At 43.2% G+C, this 21192-nt stretch overlaps 1 protein-coding gene and 1 long non-coding RNA gene across 3 annotated transcripts in view; one reads left to right on the top strand and one right to left on the bottom strand.

The window, feature by feature from the left end:
* NFIA (nuclear factor I A) overlaps positions 1-21192 on the bottom strand; it is a 620753-nt gene that overhangs the window by 323662 nt on the left and 275899 nt on the right. The gene's annotated exons all lie outside the window — the stretch shown is intronic.
* On the top strand, positions 378-18704 carry LOC125432452. The gene is made up of 3 exons (XR_007244472.1): positions 378-514; positions 15528-15532; positions 18694-18704. It is a non-coding gene; the product is annotated as an uncharacterized LOC125432452 (long non-coding RNA).

The raw sequence follows: 21192 nt of genomic DNA on the forward strand, positions 1-21192 counted from the left end.
TCCCCAGCTTTAAAATTAACTGAAGCCCTTTCCGCACCCACCTGGGACCGTTCGCATGGACGGTCCCGGGAGGGCGGCAGGCGGCAGTGCAGCCTTCGCACAGGCTGTGCCATCGCCGAATGCCTACCTTGTCTCCTGGCTTCCAGCTTGTCGCAGAAGCCAGGGGACATGCCCCCGCAGCCTGGAGTGATGGCTCTGGAGTCGCAGGCCAGGGGGGCGTGTCCCCTGGCCTCTGTGACAAGCCGGAAGCCAGGAGACAAGGTAGGCGTTCAGGAAAGGGGGAGGAAATGGCGCCTTCCAGCCGCAGCCGTTCGCCGGCAGCAGTTGGAAGCTGCTGTTTCCGAAATACCTCACTCAGGGAGCGAGGTTCGGAAACAGCAGCTTCGCGCCGCTCGGGGGTTGCGAGGCTGCTGCTGCTGCGATGCAGCGGCGGCAGCCATGCGAACCCCTCCCCAGGGATGCTGTTTTTAGCGTCCCTGGGATGCTGTACTCCGCCCGTGCGGAAAAAGACTGAGTTTGGGAAGCAGAAACAGTGAGCTTTTTCCTAGGTTCCAAATGCTTGTAAAAAAACAGCATGAGGTCAAGGAATGAATCCCAGTTCTTCACTTGATTTCCATGCTTGGTAAATGTAGGGTGAGCCCATAGAGTCATTTTCTTGAAATCTGAATTGTTATGCTGTCATTGTTTCACTTCTCCTTTACCACTGTTGATTCATTTGTTTGTATAATGCCATATAGACAACATTCTTATGCTGTCTTTATAAAATTCAGGATGAGGAATGCAAAACTGATTTCAAAATACAGTTCATTTCTGACAAGCAAAAATAAAATAAAAACAGATATATTCAAACAAAATCAAATGGCTTTTGAAATTTGTTTTCATCCTTAGAGTAAAGAAGGAAAGTAAGAGCCTCAGGATCCAAGGGGCACAGCAACAGTGTAATTAACAATATCAAGAAATTAAATAAAAATATTAAAACAAATATATAATATGTTAAAACCATATTAAAAACCAATGGAAAATCCTTATGCTACCCAGGAGGATATTAAAAGTAGTTTTGTTTGACTGCTTCTTTATAAACATTAAATTGTTAATTGTGCACAGAAAAAGGAACCTTGGACAGTGTTTAATCTATACCTGCATACCATGGTTGAATGGTATGTTGTGTAGTCACATTTTTTAAAAAATTCTACAGTGATCTGGTTGAAATGGGTAGAGTGCTAAAAAAACAGATCCAACTTAACAAAAGGCTATGTACAACTTTAATTCCCATTAAAAAATTGCAGGTGCATTTACCATCAGTTTGACAATACCACTGCAAGAAGCATACAGTGCAATTCTAAACAAATACACTCAAAAGTAAGTTCCATTTTATGCACTGTGGCCTGCCCTCATGAAACTATTCTTAGGATTGCAACCTTAGTGATAACTTACACATTTGGATAATAAAAAAGGGAAAGAAAACAAGAAAAATGCAGAAATAAATCTATGTTTTGAGTTCTTGGCAGTCAGCATCAGTTAGCTAAAGAGAATGTCACATTCTTGATTGCCACCATCAAATCTCCAAATTCCTGAGTGAAAAGCCCTGAAACAGTAGGAACATGGTGACAGTTTTGATGATGACAAGATGCCATTATAAATCTTAAAAGCATGTGAAGGGGAAAAAAGTTGAGAAATTACAGAAGTTCCTCCCTTGAATAAACTCAAGAAAGCAAGGTTTTAGGATCCATAAGCTACACAGCGTTGTTCTTGTCTGAAAGGCAATGCTTTTCAATCTTTCAAATTTTAAATCCCATCAATCACTCTTCCAAAGAAGCTGGGTCTTACCAAGATAGAAACAAAAAGTTCATTTTTTTTACAAGAAGGACATTTGCATGTTGGCAGACATTCTGTGAGTACTACTAGCATTCTAAAAGGCCACAAGTGAATAATCCATTGCAAATAAGATTGGAAGGAGATGGCACATCATGCTTTCAGGTTGATGTTGGGATTGAGGGTGACTAAATTCTTAAAAACGTATGAAAACCCAGCAGCCCACCTAGACTACTTCTGTGTTTGTGATACATACATCACCAGCAGAGAACCACTGATCTAGCTTAGGCTGAGAGACTTTTGATATTCCATATGAGAAAACATTATATTTGATAGAAATGTTACATACAGCATGTACACTGTATGCCAGATGTCATTAATAATAATGACCTACATATTAGTAGCCCAGTGCACTGGTGTAGTAGTTAAGAGCAGTGGACTCTAATCCGGAGAACGAGGTTCAATTCCCTACTCCGCCACATGAAGCCTGCTGGGTGACCTTGGGCTAGTCACTGTTCTCTCAAAATTCTGAGCCTCACATACTTCACAAGGGATCTGTTGTGGGGAGAGGTAGGGAGTTTGTAAGCTGCTTTGAGACTCACTGCAGTTGAGAAAAGTGGGATATAAATCCAAACTCTTCTTTTTCTAAATAAAGCAGAATAATTACTGCCAGGGTATAATCTGATTATAATGAGAGAACTACCGCAAGAAATACTATTGAAAGGACAAGAACACACATTTCTTATGGATGTCTTAAAAAAGAAGATTCCCTTCAAATGTCGACTAATCAAGGGACTGAGTTTTACCTTCAGTGGAACCTATCAGAAAAGTACACTTATCCAAGAAGTGAGGAAGTTCTTTAGCAAGAATAAAAAAGACTTGTAGACAATCTGAATGTGCTATTTTCTTTCTTTCTTTCTTTCTTTCTTTCTTTCTTTCTTTCTTACTGTATTAAGAAAAGAGGAAGGTAACAGCAAGGGCTTAAATTACAGAAGAAGAAATAGATATAAGATAGGTGGTAGGGAAACAGGGGGAAAAGATGGATCAATTAGAGCAAATAAATAGGCATAAGTAAACAAGCAAAGGTTTGGTATTGTACTTTGATATACAAAAGTTTAAGTAATAGGTTGAGACAGTTTGAAGTTAACCAAAGAAAAATTAGTTTGTGTTTAGATTTGTATGAATAGGTAGTGATATAAATGATATGATGTGGTTAATTTTTTTTAATGAAGGGAAAGTAATAAGAACAGCTTATACAAAAATAGCTATGATTATATTTTAGAAAGACTATGCTTAGGGTGAAGGCAATATGGGAGCCATTTAGTTTATCTTTTTTCTTCTCTTCACTGTATAGACACTTTCTGGGGGATGAGGCTGACAACTATATACTCAAACTTCATCTTTTTTTGGGTAGGGTGGCTGGTTCACCATCTTTGTAGCAATGTAGTAAAAAATATTTAAAAGGTACCTATGGGAGCCACAGTGGTGTGGCGTTTGGAGCAGAATACTCTAATCTGGAAAACAGGTTTCAGTTCCCCACTTTCACACATCAAGCTTGATGTACAACCTTGAGCCAGTCACAGTCACAGTTCTCTCAGATCTCTCTCAGCCCACATAGAGAGACAGGCAATGGCACCAACCATCTCTTTCCTTGAAAACCCTAAAGGGTCACCGTACATTAGCTACAGTTATGGAAAACTCCTCTATAAAAAAGTACATGTCCCCAATACACAATATCACAATTTTAGCTCAAGAAATCTATGTTTGGCACAATCTCTGCATGGTATTTGAGAGATTACACTGAAGTTTTTATTGAAGCTCATGATACTTTCAACTTCATGTTTTTTTTCAAATCATATAACCTAAGTCATTCTTACCCACTCTGAAGCTTTGAGAGGCTAAAATAACACAGAACATTTGAGTGAAAAAATTAGGCATCTGAAAGCTGCTTGCAAAAGATAGCCAGCTCCACTGTATCTGGGGAGTCAGTGAGAAGGTTAGAATTTTCAATAAGGATACAGCATATCCATTGTAGATACACCAACAGACAATATCAGCAAGTACACACAGTGGGTATTTCATTACCAATGCTTCAGCAAATTGCCTATGGATCCTCAGAGGATCGATTCATCATTTCAGATTGTCAACACACAAATACATGCTAAAAGTTTCCTCCATCCTCCCTTTAGATACAAATGATTTCAGGGGCATGTTGCCAAGTAAAGTGGCAGATAAAGGAGAAAGACCTTGCCAAGTGGAGGATAAACCTCAGAGTTTGGTGGATGCAATCAAATGCAGCTGCTGTCTATGACAGCATATGGTTAAGTAAATCACGCCTGAGGGCTGACTGAATGGGAAGAAGCCAAACCTCTTTCAAATAGGCACACAGATTATTAAATAATTTCACTACCAAGCAGTCCACACAAAGAACTGGGCTTCATGAGACCTTCTGTGGTGGTCTCCCATAAACTAAGTCTTATTTACACAGTACCACACAATTAAGACAAACTATGGATGCAGAACAGGCGAGAACACTGCCAATGGCCTTATCTAAAAGCACTGCTGAAAAATAAAATGGGGGGGGGGTGTCAGGACCAAGGGCGAAGTGAGGGGAAACCACACCTGGGGCATGCGTGCACCCTGCATCCCTGCCACAGCATTGCCAGCCCCAGAACACCCTACCCCCATTCCCTGGACAGCCTGGTCATGCCTCTGCTGCTGCTCCGCCTGGGGCAGCGCCCCCCCCCCCGTCCCATGGGCGCTACGCCACTGGTATGTGCTAGAAGCAGTTGTCAGAAAATACTATATAATCTAATGTAGGGCCCTATTAACGGGACACAAAGATCATGCATGTTTATTGACTACTGTAGACATTCTGAAACACTGTACCTCATGCTCGGTTTTGCATCATTGATAATATGTTTCTTGTTAAAAGAATATTTAAATTAATATTTAATCTTACAACATAATCACATCAAGTATGTTAATTTTGAAATTTGCTGGCATAGCAGCATGCACACAAAACAAAACTATCCAGTAACAGACATTCAGACTCAGATTTAGAAAGTCCTTTCCCCCAACTATTAACAACACATTAGGTGACTGATTGGAGGGGGGGGGGGGGCTTGAGTGTGTGATTTATACCTCCTTAACAAATATTTATGTTTATCTTTTATTAGTGACAATGTTGTGATATTAATTCTATTGTTCTGAAGAATCATTTCCATGAATAGATTTTGTTTTATAAATGATGTCAAGAATCAGCTAAACAGTTTAACAAAATCAAACATGAGAAAATCAAGCACCCGTACAACAAGGTTACATATTAAGTGATTTTACTGGTGCAGATGATTATTAATGGTGAGATGGTACAAAGAATGTGTCAGTTTTTAAATAATTTCTGTTGTCCCATCATGAAAACTATGCAAGTAATTTCTGCAATAAAAGGAGAGACTGTGTGAGGAGCTTCCACAGATGGAACATTTCAATTCCACACACCTTCTTTCCCCTCCAAACAGGAATAATATACATGTCATTTTTAATCTACACGGAATCTGCATATAGAATCATTTCTGACAGTAAATCTTTTTTCCTGGAAGGGGGGGGGAAGAGTTTTTTCCGTATAATTTATTTATATAGGAGCATGATCCTTTGATTCCTCCAGTGGCTTGCAATGCTAAAGGAATTAGGGTCAAAATGTTCCAGCCCTTCGGTACAGAAACTTTTGTTCCCAAGATGGTTGAAATCAGCAATCTTGATCCCACAAGCATTTACACATATGCATAACTTCAGTTATATGAGAATTCCCTCAGGCTTCACTGGAGAACAAACTCAAAAAAATAAGATTAGAGAGCAACAGGCAAGAAGGGACATGGAGCAGAAAAGTACAGCAGTACATTTTCTACACTTGGTTGAGCTACAAAAAAGAAATAATTTTGTGGAGGGTTTTCTCTTGATCGCTTACCTATGTCATATTTCAGATCCCTCTTTACTTTTCATCCTAGCCTCTTGCATCTGCAATTACACTTGCAGTTAACAGCACCCTACAAAGTTTAAGACAAATCTTATTCATTTAGCCTTGATTTAAGTAGAATCCGTGTTCATAATTTGTAAGTACAGTGCAGACTGTCAGGGCAATGGCTTGTACTTTAGCATGTTTACATACACACTGTGTCAGCACAGGCAATTCCTTACCACAGAAAAATGGTTGCATGTGCAAGAAATAAATAGCCTTTGACATGCTGATTAATTACATCAGTTAGCTGCTATCACACTTGCATGAATGCTGTGCTAATTAAAACACTTTACTTTGCAAAATTGAATAGATCAAGATGTCTGCAAGTAGTTAAATCTGTTCGGAATCTTATTAATGCAACAGAACTCAGTTAAGTGTTCAGATCTTGAGTGCAGTAGAACAAAAAGGTTTCTATTGAGCAGTACATTATACTTAGCAAAACTGAGTAAAATGGTGGTCTGTGCAGCTACTGGTTTTTTGCTACTAGGTTCTGTGGCTGGGATCAGTAAATGACTCCTTTTAATCTGTACCAAGAAATCTAGAATCACTAATGGTTTTGAAACTCTACTCTCCACTCTCAGCCACAAATTGAGCTCTGCCTGCGAGAACTGATAGTTGTGCGGGAATAGGCAGATTTATAACTCTCACTTCAGTATACACAGGAATGGGCTGGATAATTCCTGAGACTGTACCAAAGTCATGCAAGTACTTTTGCTGGGACAACTGCAATGTGGACATTCTGTGATATTTACAGGCAGAAGCCTGGTTATTAAGAATAGAACGACAAGCTATGATTTTAAGTGTACATAAGAATCAGCCTGAAAATCCCCATTAATTTAGGTGCCTTTGCACATGTTTAACTTGTGCTCTGTGTAAATCAGTATTACATCAATAATCTTAACATGAAATGGAAAGGAAAATCATGAAAAGAAAAACAAAATCATGCACGAGAAGGAAGTAGGAAAGTGAAAAGTGAGGAGGGAGTGAGCATTTCCAGCTTCCAAATCATGGTTTGGAAGTTATTGTGACATCTAAATTGAACCACTAATGATAATTGAAATTTCTGATTTATTTTATTTTTATGTTTTGCTTCAGTTTTTATGTCTCACCAGGCATCTACTCATTTACTGTATCTCCATGACTTACACAATCCAGCATTCTCTTCTCTTGTATCCAATCATGAACAATGACATCAATGAGACTTAAATCCATGGGGTGGAAGCAAGATTGCAGCATAAATAGCTAAGTCACAAACAGTCTCAACCATAAACCAAGCAGGAATGGCCACAAATGTGAAGTGGGAATAGGCTTTCAACAATATCTTTGGTCTCCTTTCCCACTTCCTATGCAACACAATTTTCACTCACCCAATGGACTAGGGCTAATAATTTCTCATAATCTTAAAATATATTTTCCTTTGTTTTTGATCCTTATTCCTTCTAGGAATTCTAAAGTTTCTTCCATTATTATTTACATGGAAAGAAAAAAATCCATCTTTGAATGTCCTTTCCATCACCAGGCAATAATGTTACACACAGCAAAACCACAGCCCTAATATATTGACGGTTAAACTGCTTTGTAATTTCTATTTTTCCTAAGATTCTTATGCAGTATTGCCACTTACTCATATTTGAACCAATAAAAAATCTGAATAGGTATTGCAGTGGCTAACTTTACAATGACACATGATCTTGACTTGTAATTACTTCCATAGCAAAACAGAAAATTCCCAACAAGTTCAAAGCTTTTTATAGCAGTTTGAATTTTTTAAAAAAACCTCAAATAATTGGTTTGATTCTTTGCTGATTTGCAATCTTTGAGGCAGTTGAGTGAGGGAGTTTTATTCCCTTGTTTCAGATAAAGAATAAAGTAATGGTAGGAATCTGCTGAAAGGATAAAACAACACTTCTTCCTGCTAGTTCCAAGGTCCTTTTCAGCTCAGAGTTCTTAAAGTTCAAAAGGTAAAAAGAATGAATAAAAACTATGTGTTGGAAAAATAAAAGTTTTTTAATTAAAATTGGCATTCCTGAGCTTGGTGGTAGTAGGAAGGCCTCTTGTTAAATAAATTACATCATTTTTGACCCTGACAGCACAGAAGCATGATGAAAGACTGTAAGCAAGTCTATGTTTGGTTTCAGTGCTACAAGAACATTCATAAAAAGAATATGACTGCTGATAAATTAGGGATCTCAGCAGGGTCTTCAAGACACACTTCTGGTTTCAGAAATCAGGTGTTCCAACATGTTCTGCTAAAGAGAGCACAAAGTCTGCAACCAAAACACTAGGACCATAAGGAAAAATACACAACTTGCTCCAGAAAACTCCATTCTGTTTGACCAAAACACTCATCCATAAAGCATGAGTCATGGCTTTTCCAAGAAAAGCATCCCCACTTATAAGCAGACTTTTCTTTATGCAATTGTCATACACTGATACCCTAAATGGAGAGTTTGGCTGAAGAAGTCTAGTGCATCACTGATGGAATCCAAACTCAAATCTAATCGGACAAACTAAGATTATCACAGTATACAGAACAAGAATTCCACTGGACTTTTCAAAGGTCTCAATATATGACCACAGCAGATCTTAACACATTTTTAAAATGTGTATTTATTTTAAAAAATTATATCCCAACTTTTGTTGTTGTTCAAGACTGTTTACAGTAATGACCAATTCTTTATTTATTATATCCCCTTTTCTTCCAAAAGCAGACTGCAGCCTGATTTTTCTTTGCTCCATTTCATCCTCACTTAGGCCCGTTCTGCACATGCAGAATAATGCACTTTCAACTCACTTTCAATGCACTTTGAAGATGTGTGGAAAAGCATAATCCACTTGCAAACAATTGTGAAAGTGTATTGAGAGTGCATTATTCTGCATATGAAGGGGCCTGAAAGGCTGAAATTGAGTGGTCCAAGTTCACCCAGGAAATTTCCAGGGCAAGCAAGTCTGCCAAAGCCTACTCAACATTTTAACCATTACACCACCTTGGCTCTGTTTTAAGGAAAACAACTGGTTGTCTGAGTCTCTAATCTATTAACATGAGTATATGCCACTGAGAACATTAAAGCAGTAAGGGATGACTGATACGTCTTCAGAAATTTGTGTAACAGTATAATAACTGAAAAACATGCACCTGTATTCACACAACCGGGAGCCACGATTGTTACTGGTCAGGGGCAGACTGTGTTAGGCATTCTTTCTTCTACATCTATGTCTGTATTATCTGGAACAGCCAGTCTGTTTTGTATAGAGAAATGAACCAGGCATATAAGAGCCTGCGTACACATTACATTAATCACGTTAAAGATAGGCACATGTACAGGGAAGCAGGAACCTCTGACCAACTTTCTCTGTCAGTATATAGCTTAACTTTGCTTACCTAATCTCTCATTTCAAGCCTAATTGTCCCTGCTCCTCCACTCTTACCACCTAAGGACAATTAGGTGTTAAAGGAGAAATAAGCAGCCAATACTTCATTCTCCCTGTGTGTTTACTTTTCATCTTCCAGCTTTCTCTGTCTCTGAGGGAGAATCAGAATTGTCACCAATTAAAATGTGGTGTATATATGACCGCACTAGTTAGCTTTCAAATGGGAGACCACCAAGTAATACCAGGGTTGTTATGCAGAGGAAGGCAATGGCAAACCACCTCTGTTAGTCTCTTGCATTGAAAAACTTACCAGGTCACCTTAAGTTGGCTGAGACTTGACGGCACTTTACACATACACATAAGACTGCTTTGGAAGTGATGAAAATTAAGTTAGTCAGTTTCTAAGATACAGGTACAGGACCACCTCTTTACCTTATATAACCTGATCCATTGTCAACCAAGTCCATTAATTTCATTGGAATATTCTCATCAATTCCATGGACTTAATGCAGTCCGCTAGATGTCTTGAAAGTATAAGTTCATGAAATCTAGCAACTTTTTATCCTGTGCTGAGAGCCGCTTCATATGTAATGATTTTATGTGTGGATGTCATTTCCATGTAGACAAGATCCATGTTGATTGCATATCTGTCACTGGCTGCCCCAAAGGTATCTAGCATTAGCTGCTTTGGTACCCCAGGAAAGGGCCTTCTTGGTCATGGCACCAAAGCTATGGGACCCTCTTCTCAGAGAGATTCATACGTTGCCATTTTCCATCAGAGGGCAAAGATTGCTTTCTTTCATTTGGCATTCCATCAATGATCTGTCCTAGACCAAATAAGATTTAATGCCTGGAAATTTGCTAAAGGTACAGGAACCACACCGAAAGGGACGAAAGCGCAGCATTCTTCTGGGCATAAGGAAACTGGTTAATTTAGCATTTCATCCCCACATTAAAAAAACCCCAAACCCTATTTTTAAAAATGAAAAACACCATAATGAAAATAGAACCTTGCAGTGAATGACAATTAATTATATCTTATGGATCAACAGCTTATCAGGGGTTTTCATCACAATCTGAGTTCAAATTTCACTCTTTTGCCATTTCTGTCTCTGGCTGTGCAAAGATAGTTCTAACATGAATACATCAATCTATTTTAAACAACCTTAGAGTTTGTGTAAAGGCAGCCGAGCCCCATCACTTTAGCCCTACAGGGCAGAAACTTGCAGTGCCTGGATGCTCTGTCAGTTTGAGCTACAACATGCATCCAGGGGCAATGCAGTAAACAAAAGCGGATTATGTGCTGTCAGCAGCCTTGGGAAGGGGGAACAACCTAGGAAAATGCACAAACCACGGATTACGTCTATTGCCTATTTAGATGTTTACTAAGTTATCAGAAAAAAATCCTAATGAAAATAAAACCCTTCCAAATGCAGAGAATACTTGACTACATTTTGTCTGCGTGTGTTTGATTTTGTATCATGATGCCAAACCAATGGTAACATTCGCTCTTAGGGCTTTCATCACTTTCCCTTCTCCATCTGCTTGTTCAAAGGAATCAGTATTTCACTGAACCTGCATGAGTCAGCATGAACCATAGGCAAGAGCAACACAGAAAAATCACTACAACTTTGTTTGCCATGTATTACAGCCTCATCTTCTTGTGGAGAGAAGCAAACGTGAACAGAGTGAAGGAAAATTACAATCATTCTTTTCTCCCTGTAAGAATACCATATGATTACTATCCCAATCAATATTGAAATTTGCATTAGCTTTTATGTTTGGCTCCTGGTGCTAATTCCTTGTCTCAGCAAAGGGTTTTTTCCTTCTCTGCCATCTTCTTATTGACCCTAATGTTGATTACATTCCCAGGGCATCTACTGGATTGCATATAATTTGTCTAATTAAATGTAAAAAAGAGATGTCTCATGGCACACCAAATCATCTCTCTTTCTCTTTCTCATTCACCCTCACAGATAGCCTGGTGCTTCATACTGTGAACTTCAATGAGAATCAAAGCTGCCCCCCTGCCCCCCGCCAAGTTTGTTTATTATTAAATTTGTATCCCGCCCTTTCCTGACCAAAATAGCTGGTAAATATATCACAGCTGATTGCCATATCACTAACAGTTTAAGACCCCAAATGCACAAGAGGGATGCAAGGAGCCCAATTACTCTGCTCGCAGATGAAATGGAAGTTGCCCCAAAATTCTTTTTAGCAGACCTTCATGACCACCTCATGGGATTTCATAAATGTCTTAAAAGATGCCCTTCATCATGAGTACATCACCAAACTCTTGTCACATGAGCTCCAGCTTCTTCATCCTTAGTTCCAGGGCATACCAAGGAGCTAGGCTAATGCAGAGGCAAAGAGGCCATTGGGGAGTTATCTCATTCATGACTTCAGAGAGACAACTATGAAAATCTACCTGCACATCTAACAAGTCATTCAGGGGAGGGGGGCACTGGATCCCACAGAACATTCTGTAAAGCAACTTGGCTTTTGTTACAGCTTATATGATCTTTGCTTGTTAAAACTCTTGCTGTCTAGAAAAAACATTTTATCAAGATTGTGCAACTCTGAAATTTTACGGTTAATTTTAAATATATATATATTGGTAAAGTAAGCCATAGTGAAATATGTATAAAGCAATGCTGGGCTATCTGGAAAAGGGGAGTAGATATAATATGCTGTTATCCCAAAACATTCTGTTTGAGGTGAGTATTAGTTTTTGCTTGGTGCAGTACTTCATGCAACACTTTAAACAACAAATCTAACTAGCTTCTGTCTAACTGCTCCTTCCACAAGTAAGAAGATGACATGGGACACTCAGTTTTTTTAGACAAGGCTAATCAATTCACAGAGAACTCCATCAATATTCCTGATTTTGTACAAGTATGCAAAGGATAATCAATCTCACAGCATTAACTTATCATTGACCTGTTAAACTGAATGGAGTTCAAAATTTAAACAAAACTGGATTACTGAGAATATCACATTCCTGAGTGATTTAATGTGAAGCAGGTGGCATTCACACCATTTCATAATGCCCTTTGGAATTTTTCCCCACACTGTTTAAAAAATTGATGAAAGATTCATGAAAACTGAAGCAACATATCAAAAGCCAAGAGCCTCTTTTGATAAGAACAATGTAATTACTCCACTATCCTTAATCAAGATCTAGAGTTGTACTTGTGAACCTAAGATGCACACTACCACAGCTGTAAAAGAAGTATTAAGGCAGACAAGGTTTAGAGAACACTTTTGGTGTTCTAGTTGTATGCCTTTTTAACGCAGCTAATTGTGAGATTCTAAGTTATCAGGAGCGAACGCTATTGAAACACATATTAAAAAGCAGTTTAAGAGTATCTGAAATTTAAAAAAAAGTCTGATGGATGCCAAGAATAGCGCTTTAGTTGTCCTCTCCTTACTAACACTGCCTAGCAAAGAATCTGCAGACATTTTTCAACTCCAATAGCTGAGATTTGCAGGTCAGGATAACAGGATCACTCAATCATGTTTCTGACAGCTGTGGATTTGAATCAAAGTAGCAGATGAGTGTTTATCTGGAACAAGTCCATGAGCTTTTCTAGTCCATCTTCAGTATTGCAGCTAGGGATGTGAAAGCTTGAGAAAAAAATAGGAACATTAACAAAAGAGTCGTGTTTCCCCATCCCAATTTTCGTCCTATCCATTGCATCTGAAGAAGTAAGCTCTAGAAAATATTTATTATTTTTGAACGACTGAAATGCAAATTTGTTTTCTATTTCCAATTGTTATTTTTTCCCTATCTCTCAGATAAAAAAATAAAATACATATGCTAAGGTAGCATAGAGTACAGCTGTTAACATCTTTTTGTAGCATCGGATATATTTATAGTTGTGTATATAGGGAACTAACAATGCCATCTTAAGCAGATTTACACTTTTCTAATTCAACTGAAATGAGCAGATTCCAGTTCAATATCACAATATACAACACTGACTTCCATTACTACATTAATGTGCTATATACAAAAGCAAAGCAAAACAAAACAAAACCCTTGGAGTCAGATGCTATATTTTAAGCTCCCTGTGTTAAGGGTCACTTTCTGTCCAGAGTTTCCATCTTTCTTTTTTACAGAGCAATAGAGAAGATACTTCTGTGATTAATTACTCTTATTTAATGAAATTCTATTTATTCTTATTTTTATTTATATCCCACTTTTATCCCTAATCAGTTTACCCAAAGCAGCTTACTATATCATTCTCCCTTCTTCTCATAACAGTGGATAGTGTCCACAGGCTTAGTGTGCTGTCTACACAGAAAAAGGTCACAGATTTGAATGAGGATAGTTCCATTTTCCAGAATGGCCCAGGCCTAGTCTCCTGCTCAGATCACAGAACGACCCATTGGTTACTCACCGAGAAGGGGTCTTCTGCTGGATAGAGGGAGGCATCTTGAATGGGTGTTTCCCAACCGGATCTCAGGGAGGTGCAGGGATTCTAATCCAAAGCTGCTACCCTGTGGTCCGAGTGGGCGTCACCTTTCTTCCTCAGTAGACACCTGTCCAAGCAGTGGAGCTTTCCTCGGAGAAATAGGTAGAATTGGTACACAAGGAAGTAACAACAAACAGATAACTGGAAACAGGGTAACTAGAAGAACCCAAAAACTGAACTAACAGAACTGCAGGAATGTTGGTGTAGTGTAGCCAACGTGGCATAACTGGCGTGACAGGGAGAGTGCGGAGAATTGGAGACTGAATGATCTATCTCGAGGGCTGAGATGGCCACTCTCTATCCAGCAGAAGACCCCTTCCCGGGTGAGTAACCAATGGGTCATCGCTCTACTGGATGTGGGAGGCATCTTGAATGGGACCTCCCCAGAGCAGTGTCCCTAAACGGGTGGGTCAGGGATCAGTCTCCAATGATGTGCTCCAACATCCCTCCCGCCAAAACAGCTTCGAAGCCGCCGCGGAGTGTATTTTATAGTAAGTTCATGCTAAAGAAGAGACAGAGGACCAGGTGGTCAGCTTCTGCAAAATGTCTGAAACTGATGACTGAGTTCTAAGGGCTAAGCTAGTCGCTGCACTGCGGTGGGAGGGCCACTATCCCTGAGGGATCAAGCTGGCCGAGGCTTTGTATGCCTCTATTGGCGCAGGCCTTTGATGGTGCTGGATGGCTGGCTTAGGACATCGAGGCCCAGGTTTGAGTGGACACGCTTGATGAACATAGAGCTGGACTTATGCATGGGCTCAGTTCTCAGACATACCTTTAAGGTCATCTGGCGCGACGTCGAGGTTGTTACAGCCTCTTTAGGATGTGACGGGTTGGGACAGAAGTTTGGGGACTACGATGTCCTGTGAGACATACGGAATTGTGGAGTTTACTTTGGGCAATAAAATGTGGTCTGGCTTGAGGACCACTTCTGGTCCTTTGGTGAAAAGGCATGTCTTGTCCACAGATAGAGCATGGAGCCCGGAAACACGTCTGGTTGAGGTGATGGCTATGGAGAAACAAGGTTTTCATGCTGCGAAATACCTTGAGGTGGATCGACTGAACCGCCTCTAATGGCGCATTTGGTATGGGCTGAAAGAACCAGGTGTAGTCGCCAGGTTGGAAATCGGTGTACTCGGTAGGTGGTTGGAGTTGGGTCACCCTTTAGAAAACGATGACGCTTCGGGTGTGTCGGGCTAAGGGCACCCCGATCGGACTGTGTGCGGGTAAACGGTGGTTAGGGGTCATATCTGTCTCCGCAGGTATGGCGCTCGTGAGGGCCTTTGCTCGAACCCCCCTCCTGTAAAACCAGAGGATTTGGGGAATGCCAGCTCTTTTCAGGATTGATGCCCTTCCTTCTGCAAATTCATCTGCGAAGATCTTCCATGAGGAGTTGTAGATCCTATTTTGTGGAGCTGGCGATCGCCGATGCCAAGAGGTGTTGGCCACCTGGACGGAGTAGCCCTTCTCTGTTAGCAGTCTCCTCGCTCAACAACCATGCGGTCAAGGTTTGAACCACTGGAGGTTTGCGGTATGGTGATGGGGCCTTGCATCAGCATTCGTCCGGGCGGGTCGGGAGAGATAGCCCTGGAGTTACTGAGAGGTCCAGAATGGAGGACAGCCACCGGACGCCGTGGCCAGTATGGTGCTACCAGGATCAATACGGAAGCTTTTCTCCGGAGACGTAAGATTTCTCCTGAGTAAATCTTGGGAAGGATTGGTGTTGGCTGAAAGCGTTATTGCAGCGATTTGGGCCAGGGTTCCGGCTAAAGCATCTATCCCTACAGCTTCTGGATGGTAGAATCTGGATTACATGAAGGCTGGAATTTAATTGTTGCTTTTGAAGCCAACAGGTCCAGTTGGAGGCTACCGGGCGTTATGCGGATCATCTGAAAATGGCTGGGTTGATGCTATCTCGCCTCCTGGATGATTTACGCTGCTCAGCCAGTCCGGGCTGGAGACGCTGAGGCTGCCTTGTGCGCTCCGCTGTGATTGAAAGTAGATGTAGTTCCACAATCAAAGCTTAGGATCTTTGTTGCTTCCTGGTGGAGAAGGGAGGACCTGGAGTCACTCTTGATTGTTCAGATATGCTGGGTTGATACATTGTCCGGGTGACGATCAGCACGGTAGTGTTCTGATCAGGGAGTGCAGTTCAGAAGCTTCAGGCATATCGCCTCTGGTTCTCCAAAGCAGGTTGATTTCGGTAGTTTGGATTGTTCGATGGGACCAGTGACCTCGGATGAATCTTGGTCGCTGGTTGTGGCTCCCCAACCGGTGCAGGCTTCGCCGTCTGTGAAAATCTCTATGCGCCTCTGGTGAAGGTAGACCTTCCTCTGAGAGATTATGGCTTTCACCCTGTCCACCCACTCTGAGGCTGGCTTTGAGGATGGTGGAGGAAGTGTCAGGCATCGGTCTTTCCTTCTTTCATTATTTGGTATTGAAAGGGCGTGGAGGAAGACCTGTAGCGGGCGCCAGCATGGAGCTCCGCCCCACTGAAGCATTGTCGAACACTGAGACCATGGTGCCGCAGTGGGGACGCTGGCTGTGGGTGTAGAAGGGATGATCTTCTCTGGCTGCTATGATTAGATTCCGACTTCAACCCTTTATTTTATTGATCTTTTCTGGTGGGATGAAGAGAGTGTTTACGGTCGTGGTCGGCGATGGCTCCCAGGTGTTCCATCCCTTTGGGATGGGGTAAGGTGGCTTTTGGGAACGCTGATTAGGAATCGCGGCCGGCGGAGAACGGCCTGAGTCTCGGCTGACGCCCCTCATCGCTAAGTTGCTGGAGGTGGACCTCCAATGGCAGGATGTCGGCCCGGCAATGGTGGTGGACGCGGGATGGTCTCGTTGTCGGCAAGGAGTGACCTATGGGAGCCAGGAGTATTCCTTTGAGAAAACTCTTGGGGCTGTGGAGAGCCCGAAGGGAAGAGCCTTGAACTGAATTGCTGTTCTCCCACCGCGGCCGAAACTGGCTGAATGGCGTGAGGGCTCTTTTATGGGGATGTGAAGGTAAGCCTCGGTTAGGATCCAGGGAGGTTAGGTAGTCCCCTGGTCTGAGGTGTTGCTCTAATGATTGAGCCGGAGGGTTTCCATCCTGAAGTGTTGCAGCTTGATGTGATCGACATTGATGAATCGAAGATTTAGAATGGCCCTCCAGTCTCCGCTTCTTTCTCGAACGGTAAAGAAGTGAGAGAACACCCAGAGCCTCTCTGCATTGAGGGTGCACCGGCTCGGGATAGCTCTGGCGGTTAGGAGGTGTTGAATGGCCGCTGGAGTCCTTTTGGCTTTGGTCACCTTGAGTTGATGGGGAAGGCGTGGAAACGCCGTGGGAGGAATTTTGATTGAATTCTTATGTGAGTAACCCGGATTGGATGACCTCCTTGGTCCAAGCTGCCCGCGGTTCGGCCCATCCACTGGTCCTGGAAGGCCTAAGGCGTCAGCCACAGTTAGGTGGCGAGCCAGCGGGTTTGCTGGTGTTGCTGGAAGCGATTTCTGTCGCGCCCGGGTTCTTTGCCTGATCTGGCTTGGTGGACTAAAGGACTGATTGAAGTTGCCCTGGTGGGGCCTCTCTTGGCGAAATCCCTGTTGAGGTTAAGCTACGCCCTGCCATCTCTGCGGGAGTTCTGGCGAGGTGCCCTGTGGGACCTGGAAGGTGGGAGCCGGTCTTGGAAGGTGTTGGACCTTGATCTGTAATATTTTGGCATGGCCTTCTTCTTAACTCTTGGTCTCCACGCAGTGATCCTCTCTAAGGCCTGGACCGGAAAAAGAGTGCCGCCTCTGGAATGCAACCTGGATACCAGTTGCTTGGAATGTTGGTCCGGCTTCGGCCAGGAGCTTGTTTCGCTGGTGCAAGCCTCCTGGGAATCCGAGTAAGGCCATGGCCATGGCCCGAAGCCACTGAAATGGAAGGCATCGGGTTAGAATCAGCTAGAAGGATACCGGCCAGCAAAATACGCTTCTACACCCTCTCTAACCCTTTGCTGTGGGAGGTTGGGATCATGTCAAGGAGTTTCATGGCCAGACTCATGCCCTCGCTTCTGGCCATGGTAGGCCTCTAAGATGCCAGGATCTTAAAGGCCATGGCTAAGACCTCATGAAGTCTCTTATGACCCCACGCCAACAGCGCTTTGTCTGCTGGGCGCCTTTATGGTGCCATCGCCATCCTGGGAGACGGCAGACCTCCGCGATTGAGTGCTGCTATGGGGCATCTACTAGAGGGTTTGCTTACTCAGGCTTTGGATATATTCTGGAGAGGCTGCATAGCTTTTGAAGCTAGATGGAAAACTTCTTTGCTAGCCGGAAGCGGTTGGCTCCACCCTTCCTGGCACGCTTTTCAAAGTATTCGGAATGGGGTTGAAGAAAATCCTTTATGGTTCCCCGTATGGTAAAAAATTTTCTTATCCCTTTTAGGGGACGTTTCCTTTAATGGGCTTGGAGGGGGTGAGGATGAGGAGGGGTCGACCAAGCGCACCTCAGAATCCTTCAAATCTAATCGCCGAGATTGCTTTTGAAATGAGTAAGTGAGATATCCCTCTGTTTTGAAAAAAAATTTGGAGCCAATTTCTCCCACCCTGTGGGTGGCTTCTTCTAGGTTCTGGAGAAGTGGTCTGATTCTATGCATTCCCTTCAACTAACCCCTTCCCTCTCCTGGGAAGGAGAGGGTCCCGCCGTGGGTGCTGGCTCTTGAGGACCTGGATGGTGGGAGGGAGGGGAAGATGAGGAGGACCTGTCCCTTCCTATGGAAGTGCCTATGGCAGGACTCTTCTTGATCTCTTTCCCTCATAGGACTTTTTTTTGAAGAGATCTACTCAGCTCTGGGCAGATGCCTGCTGCCAACCCCCCCCGGTAAGGTGGGTGCCTGAGATTGCCCCTTCCCCTCGCTGCCACGGTTTTCTTGCCTCCGTGGGGCTGGGAAGCGCCCCCGCTATTGCCATCCGCTGGGTTCCTCCTCCTGCTCGGGCGACCGAGGCGTGCCCTCTCGGGTCGCTGATGCCGGCCCAAAGCAGCAGGGCTCTGGAGGTCTTCCCTCAGTCCTGCCATGGCTTATGGAGCCGCGGCTGGGAGGAGCCATTTCCGGTCTCCTCTGGGCGCAGCTGTGGAGGTTCGGGCGGTTGCTCCCCTGTCGCCAGCAGAGGTCGCTGGGCGCCGGGCGCTCGCCTTTTCGCTTTTCTTCCCTCTCGCCGCCTTTAGGCTGGCGCCGGCCCTGGCGCCGCTTCTTCACGGCTGGCTCTTTGATTCGGCCGCCGCTGCCGCTTCCCAGCGCTGCAGGGGATGCAGCCTTGTGGGCTGCTCTAGTCCTCCTCCGGCCGAGGGACTCTGAAAAGGTCTCCTCCTGGGAGAAACGGGCTGGCGCTCCAATGCTTCCATTGGAGAAGACAGAGGGGAGGGAAGGGGGGGGGAAGAAGCCTCTGCCTTGGGAAGGAGGGAGTTCCCTGAGGTAGCCCAGCCTCCCAGACAAAAGACAAACGAAGAGCAGAAGAATAAAGACCGACAAAAGTGTAGAGAAGAAAAAGGTTTAGGTGAGCAGGGAGCTCGAAGAGTGCTGCTACATTCCCCTGTTAGGCAGGGAAAATTACTGAGGAAGAAAGCAGATTCCCACTGGACCACAGGAAGTGACAACTTTGGTTAAGTCCTGCCTCCCTGAGATCCGGTTGGGAAACACCCATTCAAGATGCCTCCCACATCCAGTAGAAGAGGTTTTTTATGTTTCTGTCTGCAGAAGCCGCAGCACCCTGATTTTTTTAATCCTTCCTGCAAAGTACCTCTTGGTGTAACCTGCAGTTATTTTTCTTACACAGCCAGAAAATACTTCATCTGCACTGGCCTAACCCACTCAGCTTCTATAGCCTCTACTGCTTTTCTGATCTGTTTTCTTTGCTGTTTACAATTGTTACTGTATGCAGAAAGGGAGGATACTGTGTACAGAATGAGCTTTATATAGATATATTTCAATTCTTGGTTTCATATGCCACCATTCCCCTCATGGGCTCAGGGAGAAGGAGGCCAATGTGGTGTAGTGGTTAAGAGGAAAGGACTGTAATCTGGAAAACTGGGTTTGACTCCTCACTTCTCCACATGAGCACCAGACTCTTATCCGATGAACTGGATTTGTTTCCCTGCTCCTACACATGAAGGGCGATTCCGCACACGAGTAAAAATAGAGTTCACTCCAGTTCCTCCTGAGAAGGCAAGTAATAACCTTAGGTCAAAGCCATTGCTTTGTTCTCACTGCACCAGCTTGATCCCAGCTCGGAGGGTGGAAATCATCCTTGTGCCTCTTTGCCACCTCGCTCCGGATTGGCTACCGTGCTCTACAGCCATGTTCCGCCTTATCCCTCACTCATACACGCTATAAAAAAACTGCCAGCAGGAATGGAGGGATTAAGGTGGCATTTTTTTGATTGGTCACGCTTACATTTGGTACAATATGGAAATGTGCGCCTACGCAGCGACCAGCCATTTGTGCCACAATGTCAATGCAAGAAAGAAGGGGATTACAGGCGATTTTCGGGCCACGGGCGTTTTCCAGCTGTGCCAGAGTCCCAAATGCACTCAGCTGTGGGATTGCCTTTTCGAATGGGGGACTCCTGGCACGCCAGTAGATTCCCGGTGACTTTCACTGGAATCAAGCTGAGTTCGAGCGTGGTTCCCTGAAAAAGTAGTAGTTCCTAACTGGAGTAGGCAATTTGACTGTTACATGGGGCGAAGCTGATACAAAACCACGTCAATCCCAGTGGTTGTGCGGAGCACTTAGGACGAACTCAGCTCGAACTTAGGTCGATAACGCAAGTGCGGAATCAACCGAAGTTTGCTGGGTGACCTTGGGCTAGTCACAGTTCTTTGGAACTCTCTCAACCCACCAATCTCACAAGGTGTCTGTTGTGGGCAGAGGAAGGGGCAAAAGTTTGTAAGTTGCCTTCAGTCTCCTTACTGGAGAGGAAGGTGGGGTATAAATCCAAACTCTTCTTCTTCCAACATTTAAATATAAATTAAATACCAATTTTAAACAACATCAACATCTAAACATCAGACATTTCTAAAACCAGAAAACTAATAAAAACCAGAATACAGAAGGCAAGTAGAAGGTGGCGAAATAGAGGGGGGGGTCAAGATGGTACATACAGATATGTAGGGGCTTTACGAAGATATAGATGTGAAGTCTTTCTGAACAATAGATGGCTTTTTGTTTCAAAGTTCTTGGCAAGAACTTCCATACTACACCACTATCCACAAAGCTGAAGCAAAAGAGCAACACACATACTCACAAAAATATACACAAATGCTGTCCCTAGCTTAATTTTAATGTCCATTTTTATTCGTTAACCCAAGTGAATTATCTTATTACTTTACTTGTTTAAAACAATGCTTTCGTAGGCATTTGGCATGGACTGTGACATGGACGTTGCAGTGACCCTCCTGAATTTTTTGGCGACTCAGCCAATACGCTTGTACAGTTGATTCTCCTTTTATGTTTTCGGTTCTTATAGAGATGAGATGTCTACGGTAGAGATGGTCTGC

This window comes from Sphaerodactylus townsendi, linkage group LG05, assembly GCF_021028975.2.
Source record: "Sphaerodactylus townsendi isolate TG3544 linkage group LG05, MPM_Stown_v2.3, whole genome shotgun sequence".
Lineage (NCBI taxonomy): Eukaryota > Metazoa > Chordata > Lepidosauria > Squamata > Sphaerodactylidae > Sphaerodactylus > Sphaerodactylus townsendi.